Raw genomic sequence first — 17808 nt, forward strand, 5'->3', positions numbered from 1 at the left:
ATGACCAAAATTATATTCTTCATAAAATATTGGGTTAACAAAAATACTGTTACATTTCCTATAAAGTAGCAGATAGTTTTCTTAACATCAGATTTGTGGGTGCTTTCAATCTCAATTCTATGTATGAATCTTCACAGAGTCCTAACAGTTTAGCAGTGCTAATAAGAGTTGAACAACTACACTAGGCTCATCAGGTCAAGCGCTTACTCCCCTTAATGCAGCCTTAAACAAAGTTATCATTATCATTTCTAATAAGTTGACAAACCTGTGATTATTGGTATTGTAGACTACATGACTATTATTGTATGATTAAAAAATAAATTGTTCACATATTTTGCATTGTTATTAGAATTGAGCTGCCAGTGAGAAGTAGAAATTATTTATTTAATATTTAATGTGTCAAAACAAAACATTCTCTATAGGTGCCTTCTTAGTAATACTGGCTTCCCTGATGGCTCAGCTGGTAAAGAAACCACCTGCTATGCAAGAGACCTGGGTTCGATTCCTGGGCTGGGAACATCTCCTGGAGAAGGGAAAGGCTACCCACTCCAGTATTCTGGCCTGGAGAATTCCATGGACTGTATAGTCCGCGTGGTTGCAAAGAGTCAGACACAACTGAGTGACTTTCATTTTCACTTTCTTAGTAATACCAGGTGTGAAACCATTGTTACACACATACTTTCCATTTTTCAACCCCTAGTAGCATGTATTGCTCTAGCAAAACACAATATTGAATCTTTCTTTTTCCAGAAGTAGAGATGCTAATAAGAAATGATAATGTATCAATAAAATAAAGTAAAATGAGAGAAAGAGAGAGAGAGACTACATTATCATAGACCATAGCCTGAATCCTACTAAGATAAACTATAAATGCATGGGTGAATGGGGAAAAGTACAACAAAAATTAGGAAGGAGAATAGCTTATAGAGAACACTATGAAGACAAGATTTCTGACAATTTTCTACAGACATGATATAAAGAGATGACAAAATCTACCAAAGTTATTCTATCACAAGAACACAAAAGTTACTTTTTCTCTTAGGTGAGAAAGATGAGGAAGCCACTGCTTTTCTACAACAACTTTTCTTATAATCTAAGTTATTAAATGTACTAAAAGTATTTATCCCTTAAAATTAGAACAGTAATGACTAAACAAAATGGATTTTTTTTCTTTTTTTTCTTTTATTTTTAAACTTTATATAATTGTATTAGTTTTGCCAAATATCAAAATGAATCCGCCACAGGTATACATGTGTGCCCCACCCTGAACCCTCCTCCCTCCTCCCTCCCCATACCCTCCCTCTGGGTCGTCCCAGTGCACTAGCCCCAAGCATCCAGTATCGTGCATCGAACCTGGACTGGCAACTCGTTTCATACATGATATTTTACATGTTTCAATGCCATTCTCCCAAATCTTCCCGTTTGTTTGTCTTTGTACGAAAATAAGCTGTTATGAAAAAGCCTTTCTCCACCTTGGTCTTGACTGCCCAGAGTTTATGCCTTCTACACATAGAAAGCTAAAGGTGGCCAAAGATGGCAAAGTAGTCTGCCTCACAAATAATATTAATCACACACAAAACATTAAGTTCACATTCTTAGGTCTAGTTCTTTTCCATAGCACATGCATAACAAAGGCTTCTGTTAAATATATTCATGGATAATATCAGATTATTCCCTTTTTTTTTCTCAAGACAACTTAGGTCAGAAGACCTTAATAGACATGGTTCCAAAGAAGACATACAGATGGTCAATAGGCACATGAAAAGATGCTCAACATTGCTAAGTATTAGATAGATGCAAATTAAGACTACAATGAGGTACCAGTCAGAAAGGCCATCATTTAAAAATCTACAAATAACAAATGCTTGAGAAGATTTGGAGAAAAGGGAACATTACTACATTATTGGTGGGAATGTAAGTTGGTGCAGCCACTGTGGAAAATAGTATGGAGGTCCCTCAGAAAACTAAACATAGAATTACCATATGGACCAGCAATTGCATTCCTGGCATATAGCCAAACAAAACCATAATTCAAAAAGATATCCACAACCCAAATTTCATAGCAGCACTATTCACAATAGCCAAGACATGGAAACCACTTAAATGTCATCAACAAATGAACGGATAAATAAGGTGTGGTATATATAGAGTGGAGCACTACTCAGCCATAAAAAAGAATGAAATAATGCTATTTATAGCAACATAGATGCAACTAGAAATCATCATACTAAGCGAAGTAAGTCAGAAAGAGAAAGACAAATACCATATGATATCACTTATATGTGGAATCTAAAATATGACATCTACGAAAACAGAAACACACATAGAGAATAGACTGATGATTGCCAAGGGGGAGGGGACTAGGGGAGTGATGGAATGGGAGATTGAGATTAGCAGTTATAACCTATTATATACAGGCTGGATAAACAACAAAGTCTTACTATATAGCGCAGAGGACTATATTTAATATCCTATAATGAAGCATATTGGAAAAGAATTTTTAAATGGAATGTGTATATATATATATATATATATATATATATATATATATATATGTGGTGTGTGTGTGTATGTAATACACAGAAGAACTGTACAAAAAAGATCTTCACGACCCAGATAATCACGATGGTGTGATCACTCACCTAGAGCCAGAAATCCTGGAATGTGAAGTTAAGTGGGCCTTAGAAAGCATCACTACGAACAAAGCTAGTGGAGGTGATGGAATTCCAGTTGAGCTATTTCAAATCCTGAAAGATGATGCTGTGAAAGTGCTGCACTAAATATGCCAGCAATTTTGGAAAACTCAGCAGTGGCCACAGGACTGGAAAAGGTCAGTTTTCATTCCAATCCCAAAGAAAGGCAATGCCAAAGAATGCTCAAACTACCGCACAATTGCACTCATCTCACACGCTAGTAAAGTAATGCTCAAAATTCTCCAAGCCAGGCTTTAGCAGTACGTGAACTGTGAACTTCCTGATGTTCAAGCTGGTTTTAGAAAAGGCAGAGGAACCAGAGATCAAATTGCCAACATCCGCTGGATCATGGAAAAAGCAAGAGAGTTCCAGGAAAACATCTATTTCTGCTTTATTGACTATGCCAAAGCCTTTGTGTGGATCACAATAAACTGTGGAAAATTCTGAAAGAGATAGGAATACCAGACCACCTGACCTGCCTCTTGAGAAATCTATATGCAGGTCAGGAAGCAACAGTTAGAACTGTACACGGAACAACAGACTGGTTCCAAATAGGAAAAGGAGTACGTCAAGGCTGTATATTGTCACCCTGCTTATTTAACTTCTATGCAGAGTACATCATGAGAAATGCTGGGCTGGAAGGAGCACAAGCTGGAATCAAGATTGCCGGGAGAAATATCAATAACCTCAGATATGCAGATGACACCACCCTTATGGCAGAAAGTGAAGAGGAACTCAAAAGCCTCTTGATGAAAGTGAAAGTGGAGAGTGAAAAAGTTGGCTTAAAGCTCAACATTCAGAAAACGAAGATCATGGCATCCAGTCCCATCACTTCCTGGGAAATAGATGGGGAAACAGTGGAAACAGTGTCAGACTTTATTTTTTTGGGCTCCAAAATCACTACAGATGGTGATTGCAGCCATGAAATTAAAAGATGCTTACTCCTTGGAAGAAAAGTTATGACCAACCTAGACAGCATATTAAAAAGCAGAGATTACTTTGCCAACAAATGTCCGTCTAGTCAAGGCTGTGGTTTTTTCAGTGGTTATGTATGGATGTGAGAGTTGGACTATAAAGAAAGCTGAGTACTGGGAGGGATTGGGGGCAGGAGGAGAAGGGGACGACAAAGGATGAGATGGCTGGATGGCATCACTGACTCGATGGACGTGAGTCTGAGTGAACTCCAGGAGTTGGTGATGGACAGGGAGGCATGGTGGGTTGCGATTCATGGGGTCGCAAAGAATAGGACACAACAGAGCAACTGAACTGAACTGAACTGAACTGAAACACATTTCTGATCAGTTATACATAGTCACCCACTTATTTCTTGTCCTTTAAAATATGACTTCTACTCTCACAACTCTGCTGAAGGTTGACAAATCAAACAGCCCTTTCTCCTTTCCATGTGCTTCAACCTGTTGGCAGCATTGAACTGTGCAAAAGCATGGACTTTGAGTTGAACAGACCTGAGCACAAACTGCTGCTCAGCTGCTTGCCAGCTGTGTAACCTTGATCATTCTACCTTATCTCTCTGAACATCAGTTTCTTCCTTTGTACAATTAATGTAAGAATATATCTCTAACAGTCTGCCTGGGAAGATTAAATAATATTGTGTACATTCAGATCTGATCTATCATTGATACTCAATGTACATTCTTTTTGCTCTTCCTCTACACTGCTTCATTTTCCATTTTCCACGATGCTACCCTCTATGATAGGCCTCTTTTCTCATTGCTATATCCTTTGTCACTTCTCAAACTCCTCCATGACTCTTCTCCCATTAATATGGATTCTTAAGATCTATCCATATTCCTGATTGTTTCCTTGTTTACCTTTCTATACCTTATAACCCCATCCAGTGTTTGAACTAGAATCTTTACCTTTGAATTGCCTTTTCCTGTGCTTGCTTGTCTTCATATCTCTCTCCAGTCTCCCCATCTCATGATCTCCCACAGCAGGCTAGCCATCTACTGGCAGTTCATAAGCTCAAACATTGCATTCACCATGCAAAATATACCACTGTCTCCACTCTTACAGTATGCTTTTCCTCTGGTGTTTCCCACCTTGGTAACGAGACCACTACTTATAGAGTCAAACAAGCCAAAAGTCTTGCTACCATCTCCTACAGCACAACTCTGACATCTTATTACCCCTAACTGAGCACTTGAAGTTGTTCCAATTGCCTACAATGAAGTATCTTTTGTTTTCCTTCAACAACCTCTTTTTCACCAGCTCAGAACATCATTTTTGCTATTGCCTAGATGCTATTCACAATAACTTCTTCTGTATTCACAGTACCTTAATTTGGTATTCAATACCAAATACCTGGTCCGTATTATTTCAACTCATTTTCTACAACTCACATAGATTCATCTTATACTTTAACCAAATTGGGCTAGTCTTAGCACTTCATTAACAACTCTATTAAATATTCCTGCCTTCCTTTTTTTATTCCACACCTTCCCAAATCTCTATCCTCCAATTCCTACATTTTCAAATCCTAGATGTCCTACCAGGACCAGTATCAGTGACCTATCTCCATGAAGACTTCCCTGAGTTCCATAGTTCTGAACTATCTTTCCCTCTTGTAAGTGATCACAATAGTTTAGCAGTTTTTCTCTTTGAGTACTTACTGTTGTCTTTCAAAAACTGGTTATTTGTGTTTTACAGCCTGCTAACTTGGGCATCCTTCCCCGTTCCCAAAACTTTTACCTCCTTGAAAACCTAAGTAACAACTTAAAGTGGCCTTAAAATATCCAGACAACCAAATATATTAAATAAGCAATCTTAAATGTATACCCATTTAAAATTAAGTGTATATAAAATCAATTCAATGAACTTTCTAGGAGATAGTTGAACATCTCCAATAAAGAAAGTTACTTTTACACAGTCAAAGCTTTGTAAAGTACAGTTCCAGGATCTCACTTGTGTTCTGAGTGGTAAGGATTGCTGGAAATCAGACCACCAGATAAGTGAAGTGTTACTGTACAACCAAAGGCTTCTTGCCAAGGATATATAATTAGCAGCAGAATCAACTGGCATTACTAAACCATATTTCGTTTTCTTTAATCTCCTTTCCCTCTCTTTTGTTTTCCTCCTCCCTGTTTGTGACTGATAGAGCCAGATGATCAATAATCTCTCTTTCACCAGCTCTGATCATCATCTTTGCTACTGCCTGGATGCTATTATTCACTTTAATACATTAATCCTTTGGTTGAAATTCTTAAACCACAATTCTTTATTCAAGGGCCATCTTGGCATCCACGTGCTGATAGCAGCTTGTCTGATGTTTCAAAAAATTAAATCTGAATGAAGCCTCTCTCTCCCCTAAAAGAGCTGAACAGAAGAGAGAAAGAGTAAGATACAGAAAGATATCAGCTCATTGACGCAATCAAATACACGGTGAGAAAAATAAATCTTTTTACATAAGAGAACAGGAAAATTTTACCTTGTGATTACTACTGGATGTCAACATGGCATTTAATGACAAAGTGCTGAGAAATCTTGTGGCGTTTTATTGAAGCTGATTATTATCACAATGGGAAATAGAACACACACTGTACTGGCTCGCAGACCAACCTTTGTATGATTGCTGTAACCTCTGGTAGAGCCCAGTGATTTTTGTTCCTTTTCAGAAAGACATTAAAGTGACAGTGTGGCAGGCCATTTTTTCCACCACACACACTAAAAGTAGTGTGCGTGCGGCAGAACCCTGCCAAAGCACGTCGCATTCATACAAAGATCCATACAGATCTTAATCATAAAATAATCCATTCTGTACTCTGTTTTTATGACATTTATATGAATCTGGCCACAGCCTCATCAAGCAGTTCACAGAGGAAAATTGTTCTATTTATGTGGTCGAGACAGGGTGGACTTGATTTTCAAGCAAAGAGAAAAAGAAATACTCGATTTTTTTTGTAGTCACAAATCTGGAACTCAATAGAACTATTTTACACCATTTTGTACTATATTTGTAACAGAGGATCAGAAGAGATGATATCCTCTTTCTCTCCCCCCTTTCAGTAGTAAAGTCATTCACTGATATTTCTGAAGCTGAGAGACTGAGTGAAGACACCTGGAAATAGTTTTCTCTTTCTTTTCTAGTTAACTGCAAAAGGCAAAGAAATGGATGTGTGGGTAAAAGTAGAAAGGAAACTTTCCAATGTGGATCTGCTTTAATTTATTCTTGCCCCTGCATGGTAAGAACTAATAATTTTTCAATTAATTTCCTTAATGTTTGCTCTTTTCACTCCTGGTATGTCAATGCACACACACTACAGAAAAGGGAATGACTTCTGAACATTTTTTCAGACTCATCTGCCCTTTCTTTTAGGTTTGTGATGATGATGCAAATCAGTCTATGTGCTTCTTAGTGTAATTGTTTTCTGGACTTTATTAAGACATATAGAAATAGAAACAACTGTTTCATAACATCTTTCAGAAAGCTAATTTTCTGGGTAATCTACATGAACAAGTAATTTGTAAAGAAGTAAAAATATCTTGTTGGTGTGCTGACTTAATTATGTTCCATCCATTCTTAACAACCTTCAGTCATTTATAGGAGTTCTGGCTTCACTAAGAGTGTCCCCATATAACTACTGTTTTGTTATCATCACACATAGCTCTTAGATGTTGCACTCATTTTCTCCAAGTCAGAATCTAGACTCTGATCATCTAAATCCTACATTTATGAGAGAGATCTGAGTTCAAGTTTTCTGGCTTCTTTTAAAGATAGTTACTTATTTGAGTGTGGAATAATTATATAAAAGTCCTAGATCATATATAAAATCAGACACCACATGACTCCAGGCCCCTAAATATGAATATTTTTATATAATTTCATCAGAAGATAAACCTTTTTCCCCTTCAAATAATACAGAACACTCCTCCTTTCTTTTAGAACAAAGGGGAAAAAAGAGGAAGTGCCAATAAGTGTAAGACTGTTATAAGAAACTGAATTAATGTGAATAATTAAGTAATGATTGCTCCTAATTAAATAAGGATAATGCTCAGGGTGTCCTTTTTTTTTTTCCTTCAGAAACCACTGGTATTTGGGAATATTCTGTACACTGCTTGCTTTCTCTAGCAACCCCTCCCCCAAATAAATGACAGCATAAATAGACACATAAACTCCATATGAATCATTAGTGTGTGAGATACTGTTACCCTGGGGCTGCTGTAACTCACATATATTCCCTTCTTTCTATTTCAAATCTTTAAAATATTTTCTTTTCAAATACTTATAAAAGCACGTATGGTTGAAATAAAAATAAAGCACATACAGATGATACTTTCAAACACAGCACTCTCATATTAGAAAGAAAATAGGCATGTTCTGTTTCTCTGGGTCCAATATATGTTCAGGGAAAGTAAAATCTTAAAAGTAGAGAAGATCAAGACTAGATTGTAGACTTTAAAATGTTACAACTGTCATTTTGAAAAGAATTGGCATCTTTTATGCAGTCCACCTACCTAATGTTAAAATTTATGAAAGAATGTGAATTCCATTGTGAAAAATGTTTAATGGGTAGAAGTGTGTGTGCTTCACCAGCAATCACTGTGTGAAGAAGAGAAACTTAGATAAATTTGAACCATTGTAAAATATGTTTGCTAAAAAAGCTTTTTATTAAAAAAAAAAAAAGTAGAATAGCTTGTCCTGAGACCATCTATTTATTAAAATCAGTGTCATCTTAGGGAACCATAACTTAGTGAAAATAATCTTCAAGGAAAAGAATGCCATATAATTCTGAAAATCTAATACCTTAAAATCTCTCTTCTAAAGATAAGGCCTCCTAGGAAGCATGTGTGATCTCTCCCTCCCTGAGGCTTTTCCAGACTTTTAGGAAACTAGCTTTTTGTGAGTTAAGACAAATACTAATGACAAAGTTGGGAGAGTTCAGCATGAAGCAAGGAAGTTGACCACATACCTGTTTTGTTTTGTTCAGTTTGTTTGTTTATCTCAGAACAATAAGAAAATTCTACAGGACTCCTTGAAAACAGTGAAAAATCTCCTTAATGATTTTTATGGTCCTGCAGATATATTTCTCACTAAACTACACTTTTTTGACAACACTGGGATTTAAAAGAGTAACATTTATTTCTACTTTGCAAATAAGTTCATCTACATCATTTTTCTAGATATAGAGAACAAATGTATGGATACAAAGTAGGGGAAGGAGGGTATTGGATTGATGGGGAGACTGGAATTGGCATATGTTCAGTTCAGTTCAGTCACTCAGTTGTATCCAACTCTTTGTAACCCCATGGACTGCAGCACACCAGGCCTCCCTGCCCATAACCAACTACCAGACTTGACTCAAACTCATGTCCATTGAGTCGGTGATGCCATCCAACACTCTCATCCTTTGTCGTCCCCTTCTCCTCCTGCCTTCAATCCTTCCCAGCTTCAGAGTTTTTTCCATTGAGTCAGTTCTTCACATCAGGTGGCCAACATATTGGAGTTTCAGCTTCAGCATAAGTCCTTCCAACAAATATTCAGGACTGATTTCCTTTAGGAAGGACTGGTTGGATCTCTTTGCAGTCCAAGGGACTCTTGGGAGTCTTCTCCAACGCCACAGTTCAAAAGCATCAATTCTTCAGCGCTCAGCTTTCTTTATAGTCCAACACTCACATCCATACACGACCACTGGAAAAACCATAGCTTTGACTAGACAGACTTTTGTTGGCAAGGTAACGTCTCTGCTTTTTAATAAGCTGTCTAGGTTGGTCATAACGTTTCTTTCAAGGAACAAGCATCTTTTAATTTCAGGCTGCAGCCACCATCAGCAGTGATTTTGGAGCCCCCCAAAAATAAAGTCTGTCACTATTTCCACTGTTTCCCCATCTATTTGCCATGAAGTGATGGGACCAGATGCCATGATCTTAGTTTTCTGAATGTTGAGTTTTAAGCCAGCTTTTTCACTCTCCTCTTTCACTTTCATCAAGAGGCTCTTTAGTTCTTCTTTGCTTTCTGCCATAAGGGTGGTGTCACCTGCATATCTGAGGTTATTGATATTCCTCCTGGCAATCTTGATTCCAACTTGTGCTTCATCCAGTCCAGCATTTCTCATGTATATAAACTAGACAACTGAGGAGATCCAACTGTAAAGCACAGGGAACTCTACTTGATGCTTTGTGGTGATCTAAATGGGAAGGAAATCCAAAAAAGAGGGACTGTATATACATATGTGTGTGTGTGTGTGTGTGTGTGTGTGTGTGTGTGTTAATTGCTCAGTCATGTCAGACTCCTTGTGACCCCTTGGACTGTAGCTGTCAGGCTCCTCTGCCAATAGAATTATACAGACCAGAATACTGGATGGGAATCCTTAGGTTGGCCATTCCCTTCTCCAAGGTATCTTCCTGACTCAGGAATCAAATCCAGGTCTCCTGTATTGTAAGCAGATTCTTTACTGACTGAGCGACCAGGGAAACTTTACGTATACATATGTGTGTGTGTGTGTGTGTGTGTGGCTGATTCACTTTGCTGTACAGAAGAAACTAACACAACATTGTAAAGCAACTATATTCTAATTAAAAATTTAAAAATGAAAAAAAAAGAGTGACGTATTTTCCATATGAAGGATTATACATCGATTACACCTTGACCACCATACTAAGTTGGTCATAATGAAGACAAAATGGGGCAAAGTAGATTTAACATTCAAAGAAGAGCCTCAAGATTGCCTTTACCAGCCAGGTCCTTGCTCTGAACACAGCTTCAAAATGTATATCAGGAAGCATTTTGTCTGGAATAAGAGAGAAATTGCACAATGGAGGCACATTATAATGTACATTGAAATAATGGAATCACAACTATACATAACTTAACCAAAAATATAAATGAATAAATGAAGAAAGATTTATTTATGTATTAAGGCAATCCTGCCAGCTGTTTCTACACAATGAGCATGAAATAAGAGACATGAGGCCTCTCTTCCTTTAGCCAATCTCAGTTCTCATGTGTCTTTCATATATTAAACAACTTCCAGCTCTGAGGGTGACTCAGAAAACCATTATTTTCTAAAATATGGACCTTAAATGCTAGCCATTTATTTATATTCAAACCAAAAAAAGTTATATATTCCATTACTGGAGAAAAACCTTGCTGTTTTGGACATACTGAGGAAATAGAATCCATTGGTCTCCAATACGGCAGCTTCCTAAGAAAGAATTCTTAAGGTAATTTTGTCTAACACAATCTTCTCCTTATATTCTCACTTTAGAAGCTAGTTCATAGCTCCATAAGATAAGACTCTATACATCTTTTCTTTCACACAAACATATAGCACTATTGATAAAACTGATTCCTGGTACCCATAAAAGAAATCATTTGGCAAAACAAAAGAATCCATTGAATATTTAGAGTATGCCAAGCTAGATGCTAAGGGCAATAAAAGAAAACATGCTACATGATATAAATTCTCAAGTAATTAAAATATCATGCATGAAAATTACAGTGACCAGACCAAAGATTCTTAGCATGTAACAATCACAAATCTTTTCATTTTGTGAATTAAATTATGTTGAAGGGAAGATGTTATGAGTATAACATGAAATGATCCGAGAAAACTTTTGTCAGTAGTACTTGAGATGAATATTGAAAGAGGAAGTATGAATTAAAGTGAAAGAAGTTTGATTTCCTAAGGCTACTAGTACACAGTCATATGAGTAGTAACAAGACCAAAATGGCTAATACTAGTTTAGAAAGATTTTCTAGCACTCAAAGAAAGATGGGGGGAGGCAAGGTAACAGACTCAAAGAGAACAAATTTGTTGCTCATTATGTTTGGGGATTGAAACAGGAAATTTGAAAATGACATTTGAATATTGTCTGGATTTCAGAAAAATCATTGGTTTAACATATTGCAAAGATCACAAATGGTTCTTGAATTTTTAACCAGTGAACTGTAGATGAATCCAGGCTACACACAAGAAAGGGATTTTTTTTTTTTTTTTTTGGAGGATAATTGCTTTATCCTATTATGGATATTAGGATATCCTGTATCCTAATATTATGTTAGCACCATACATCAACAAGAATCAGCCACAGGTATCCATATGCTCCCTCCCTCTTGAATGTCCCTCCCACCTCCAACCCCATCCCACTCCTCTAGGTTGTCACAGATCACTGGGTTGAGCTCCCTGTGTCACAGGTCAAACTCCCACTGGCTATCTATTTTACACATGTATATGGAATCTCCCGGCAATCTTGATTCCAGCTTGTGCTTCTTCCAGACCAGCGTCTCTCATGATGTACTCCGCATATAAGTTAAATGAGCAGGGTGACAATATACAGCCTTGACGTTCTCCTTTTCCTATTTGGAACCAGGGAGGCCTGGCGTGATGCGATTCATGGGGTCGCAAAGAGTCGGACATGACTGAGCAACTGAACTGAACTGATATGGAATCTAGAAAGATGGTACTGACGAACTTGTTTGCAGGGCAGCAAGGGAGACACAGACTTAGAGAACAGACTGTGGACCCAGTGGGAGAATGAGAGGATGGGAGGAATTGAGAGAGTAGCATGGAAGGGAATTTTTGAACATAGTTTAAAAACAACAATTCACCATGGAAGTATTGAAGCAGATCAAGATCTACTTTTGCATTTATATATACTATGAAAATCTTTTAAAAAGTCAAAGATGCAAAAAGAATATCCAAACACAATCACTAATTTCTGTTACAACTGAAGGAAGCTCAAGAATGAGCAACACACACATACCACACAATAGCATGATGAGACTTTTTCATCTTGACAAATGGTTTGAATCAACAAAAATTATAACCAAGCCAAGGATTTACATAAGAATAAGTATGGTTCTGGCACAACAGGCAACACTTCTTTCAATCATTTTTTTTTACAAACACACTTAGGTTCCTTCTTCATATACAAAGACATGCACTCAGTTTAACATTGTTACATATGTAGGCTAGTCCAAGCTCTGTGATTGTAGATGTGCGAAACCTGGAAGACTGAAAAATTCACTAACATAAGTCATCTTCAAAAGAACAGCAGAAGAAACTCTACAAATACCAATTGAATAAACTCTGGCGGTTGTGAAATCATATTCAGGAAAGCAACAGGCTGTTAGTTAAGTTTTGGCAAGTAGAAGTGAGGTATCTGTTTTGATCAAAGCTTCCGTGATACCTGAGAAACAAACTGACAGACTTACAAACAAAAGACTCTACAAGCAGCAACAAAACACCAAGGTCTAAGGAAGCACAGTCATTCAAGGATTGATTGCTGAAGCCTACGGTTGCCGAATCTCTCTTTCTGGGATTAATGCCCATAAAGATAGCAACACCATCATCAGTGTCATCTTCAAACAAAAGACCACAATATAGACAGAACAATATTAATTATTGTCAAAATCACTTGTGCGCTCAGCGATTTCAATAGGAACAATCAGTTTAAGTGGCAGTGGCAAATGCTCGACATAAAACACGCTTGCTGCAATCCAAACTGGATTTAGAGAGAGGTGAGCGACCGCTTTAGTTGTTTAATCTGGTTATATTTGAACTAAAGTAGTTCACATTTTTAGAATGAACGAATCAAAGGCGTAATTGTTTTTGTCATCTGCACAGCAATTTTACTCCTGAATGCATTGTTTTAGGCAGGAATTAATAAAAATTGCATGTGCTTCAGGTGCTGGGTAGATCACCCTTTTCCACACAGCCCAGCCTGGAGCTGTGAATGCTCCTTTTCTTATTATCAGTTAATAATTCTCTCTCATTGAGGCAAATTAGGAACTTGACTGTGTTAGAGAGTCCAGAACACTGCTAGAGGCAAAGGGGGCTAAATGGCAGAAATTCCTCTCTGAGCAAGATGCATGAAGCACGACATTGTGTCCACCACAAAAGCCGCTCTGTATTTTTGATCCTTTCTAATTTAATTAGCCCAAGAGGTAGCGCATTAATTTGCCAAGAATTCTTCTGATGCGAAAGCTGCCCTTATTGCAGTGAAGGGAAAAAATAACCTGCGTGCTACAGTGGCACGCTAGTAATGAAAGGGGGTTATTTTTGTGTTACAAATGGCATTGCAGGGTTACAAGAGACCTTTAAACCTTTTTATCTCTGGTTAGGTCATATGTAACATAGTGCAACACAAAGCACTAATTAACCAATTCTGGTCCAGACATCTTTTAGAACACTTAAGAGAGTTACACAGTTAGGACCCAGGTCAAACTCATGGCTTTGTTTGCTTTTAAAAACTGAAAGCATCTTCTAATGTATATATTAAAAAAAGAACAGAAAAGTCATCAATCGGCAGTTCAGTTGTTCTACAGACTCAGTGCTCTTAGATATTTATTCTTGTCTTTGTTTTCTTTCTGTTGAATGATATTCTTTATGTGGGCAAGCTGGAGCCTTGAAGTCCCTTAGAAGGTCTCTTGGCTCTTTATGCTGTATTTGTTTGGTAAATCGTCTCCATGTTAATCTTCTTCATCAAATACTTGGAGTCCGTTTTGAGAAACTTTGATCAGATCTCCCACCACAGCACTTCTTCATCACCATGTGCTTCTGATGTGTGCTCATGCACTGGAAGGGGTCATTTACTCATTAAAGAACAAGAAGCATGCATCCTACCTTGATAAGTCCTCCCTAATACTTTGAACTGTTAATTAAGCCTATGTAATCACATCTCCTGTTTGCAGAACTATTTCTTTCTAGAAATTATAGGTTCCCACTTAGAGACTTTCAACACCCCTGTCGCTTTCCCTCACCACTTTTCATTCTGCTGCCTGAATGTGGCTGGGTAAAGACACACACTTCCAGAAACCAATTCAAGAAAACCTGAGAAGTATTACATTTAATTCGCCCATCCCCTTAATGAAAACCAGTGGAAGACAATAGCTTTCAAGTAAGGCACTGATATTTCCCTCCCTCCCTGCTTCTGGCTAAAAATCAGTGAATTAAGGAGTGGTGGCATTTAGAGTGTTTGGAGATGCATTATGGATATCCAGAGGCATTGCAAGTAGCCTGTTTAGGGCTCAGTGTAAGATTTAGTAGCCAAACTGAGAAGAAGAAATTAGCTTTGTCAAGCGGTAGGACTGGATGGATCCAGGCTAAAGGGAGTGGGCTGGGGTGAGAGGGCAGAAAGCAGAGAAGAGAGAAAAGCATCTGGAGAGAAGAGAGAGATCTTTTTAAAAAAAAACAATTTGTGAACAAGAGAGAGGTTTAAAATGAGGTGGGGGGGAAAACAGCAATTGGGTGTTAATTTCAAGGAAAGAAGAGGAACTGGAGGGAGAATTGAATTAGGAGAATCTCTTAATTTAACAGTGCTTCCTCATGGACAATTGCACAAAATAAGTCTCTTAAAATACAGCTTGTCCTTTCAAAACATATTTATTTTTTAAAGGTAACATGCTCCCAGATACTTTTGTTCCAAACTAGAAATACTTTTCAGATTGATTTATAATATAGAAGTAAAATTTTAAAAACTTTCTGTTATTAATTAATTTTTGTCCTGAACTAAAAGTCTTTTATATTTTATGTATGCTTTTTAAAACTCAGCAGCTAAATAGTAAAATAACAGTTTTCTTACACAAATTAAAAAGTTTATATATAATGCCATTAATATCACATATGAACAAGATAACTCAGCTGCGAATGTGCTTCTATAGATATATGTTAAACTGTTCTGAATTTCTCCAGGTTGTCCAAAAGATTTGAAAGGGTAAAAAGATTTTTTAATACACAGTAAATACTTCTGAAATAGTGAATTAAAATGAAAAACAGATGACATATTTATTCAGCTTTTGGCTTCTGTAACATCAAACAGCACATTTTCTTCAAATGGTTTCATCAGTGGACCAGTAACCTCTCAAGTTGATTGACTCAAGCATGTCACTTATTTGATGATTGAAGGTTTATAAAATAGTCCCTAGTTATTTTCATCTGTCAACGTGTTATATATCTCTCACAATAGATTAAAAGGTAGCATTTATTCCCATGCTTTCTCTACAAATAATTTTAAGTTTTCAAATAAAATGAAGATACAATATATGAATGCAGTATTTAATTTCCATTAAAGAAATATCTTAAAATTTATATTTAATTAATTTTATTAAGTGTTTCTTCTTTTAAAGATTGATAAAGTCAATACAAACTGCTCACAAAGGAAAAAAAAAAAACATTGAGCAACTTACCAGGATTGTACACACAAACTTCTTCAAAGTCATAGGTGGTGTTGTTTAGTTGCTAAGCCATGTCTGACTCTTCTACAAGCCCATGGACTATAGCCCACCAGGCTCCTCTGCCTATGGGATTTCCCAGGCAAGAATACTGGAGTGGGCTGCCATTTCCTTCTCTAGGGGATCTTCCCGACCCAGGGATCAAACTTGCATCTCCTGCATTGCAGGCAAATTTTTCTACCACTGAGTCACCAGGGAAATTTGAGAAAGAAAAAAATGAAAATTATTATTTTGAGGCAATATTTAATAAATGATAAGAAATTACTTTCAATGACTTGATAAAATAAAAACGGGCTCTTCCCTCAGGAATTTCAGATACTTTACTATCTCAGAAAATACACAGCAGAGCAGAAACAACTTACTTGCGCCTGCCTTCAAGACGAAGCCAGGACCCTCAGATCTCAATCCATTGCATGAAGCCCACACCAGGATAAGTCTGAGAATGCATTCCTTAATATTTTCCATGTCCCTGGAAATAGGTTGATATTTAAACATTCTCAACTGGGGCAAGTTGAAGACGAGTTAAAAGTTCAAAATCCTTCCTGGAGAAAAAGGAAAAGTGAAAGACCAAAAGCAGGAGACAGACTTCTCCCCTCAGACACAAAAAGAATGAAAAAGGATTTTTAGTTCTCCACACGTTGACCATTTAGTGGGGGCCTAGGATAAATGCCCTGATGTGCTGTATTTGGCAGGGTCACAGTCCAAGCAGATGACACACTCAAGCCTGGGGACCAAAAATGTTAATAAGAGGACCCTTGTGGCTCAGCTGGTAAAAAAATCCACCTGCAATGTGGGAGACCTGGGTTGGAAGATGCCCTGGAGAAGGAAAAGGCAACCCACTCCAGTATTCTGGCCTGGAGAATTCCATGGACTGTATAGTCCATGGGGTTGCACAGAGTTGGACACTACTCTTTGCACCAGGGCCAGCAACAGTGGTGAGATGGTACACCCAGAGGCCTGAAAAGGCAAGAGGAAGGATGGTTATTACAGCCCAGAGATGGTGAGTGCAAAGCACCCCTCCCTGGAGAGGGGCTTTGCTGGAGGGCCAAAGCCAACTGCAGCCACTCACCAGAGAGAGATTTGGGGGAACAAATAAATTGACCCAACACTCCTCCCACCCACTGCTCCACTGTTGTCAGTCTTTGATAGAGAGTAGTCAGAAGACAGCTTTTGTGACTAGCCACCCTGAGAGAGGGTGGCCTGGAAGGGCAGTCAAAAGGCAAACAGCACAGGTGACTTTTAATAACTTAATTGTGGAGAGGAAACATTTCTTAACATCGATGCAAAATGTTAATGACCTTATGGAAGGAAAACATGATGTCTTTTTCAGAAAGAACATTTGACAGTACTCAGAGATAAAAAAAATATATGTGTGTACACACCCACGCCCACCCACACACATACACTGAATTATTGTCAAAAGAATAATAGAAGTCAACTTATAAAACTAAAAGATTTTTGAAAATATGAAGTTATGACAACAAAACATAAGAATGTAAAAACAGATAACTCTAAAACTCTGCCACCAGCCTCAAGGGTGGGGGGGGTGGGAAGCACATTTTAAAATTTTTATTGTCATTTATCATTTATTGGGAGTTCCCTGGTGGCTCAGAGAAAGCGTCTGCCTACAATGCGGGAGACCCAGGTTCAATCCCTGGGTTGGGAAGATCTCCTGGAGAAAGAAATGGCAACCCACTCCAGTATTCTTGCCTGGAAAATCCCATGGATGGAGGAGCCTGGTAAACTACAGTCCATGGGGTTGCAAAGAGTTGGACACGACTGAGTGGCTTCACTTTCACTTTATCATTTATTAAATATTGCCTCAAAAGAATGTTATGACATATGAGAATAAGGAGGGTAAAAAAATAAAACATAAAAGGACAGGTGAGCAAGGGAAAAATTCACTGTAAGAACATGTTAGTA

The 17808-nt window shown here is 37.7% G+C and overlaps 1 long non-coding RNA gene across 1 annotated transcript in view; it reads right to left on the reverse strand.

Annotated features, from left to right (window-relative positions):
* Positions 1–12556: 12556 nt before the first annotated feature.
* The window catches only part of LOC112582252, a 156401-nt gene continuing 151149 nt past the window's right edge, over positions 12557–17808 (reverse strand). The window contains exon 2 of the long non-coding RNA XR_006548204.1: positions 12557–12659. This is a non-coding gene — a long non-coding RNA (uncharacterized LOC112582252). The remainder of the gene's footprint in view (positions 12660–17808) is intronic.

Source organism: Bubalus bubalis, chromosome 2 (assembly GCF_019923935.1).
Source record: "Bubalus bubalis isolate 160015118507 breed Murrah chromosome 2, NDDB_SH_1, whole genome shotgun sequence".
NCBI lineage: Eukaryota > Metazoa > Chordata > Mammalia > Artiodactyla > Bovidae > Bubalus > Bubalus bubalis.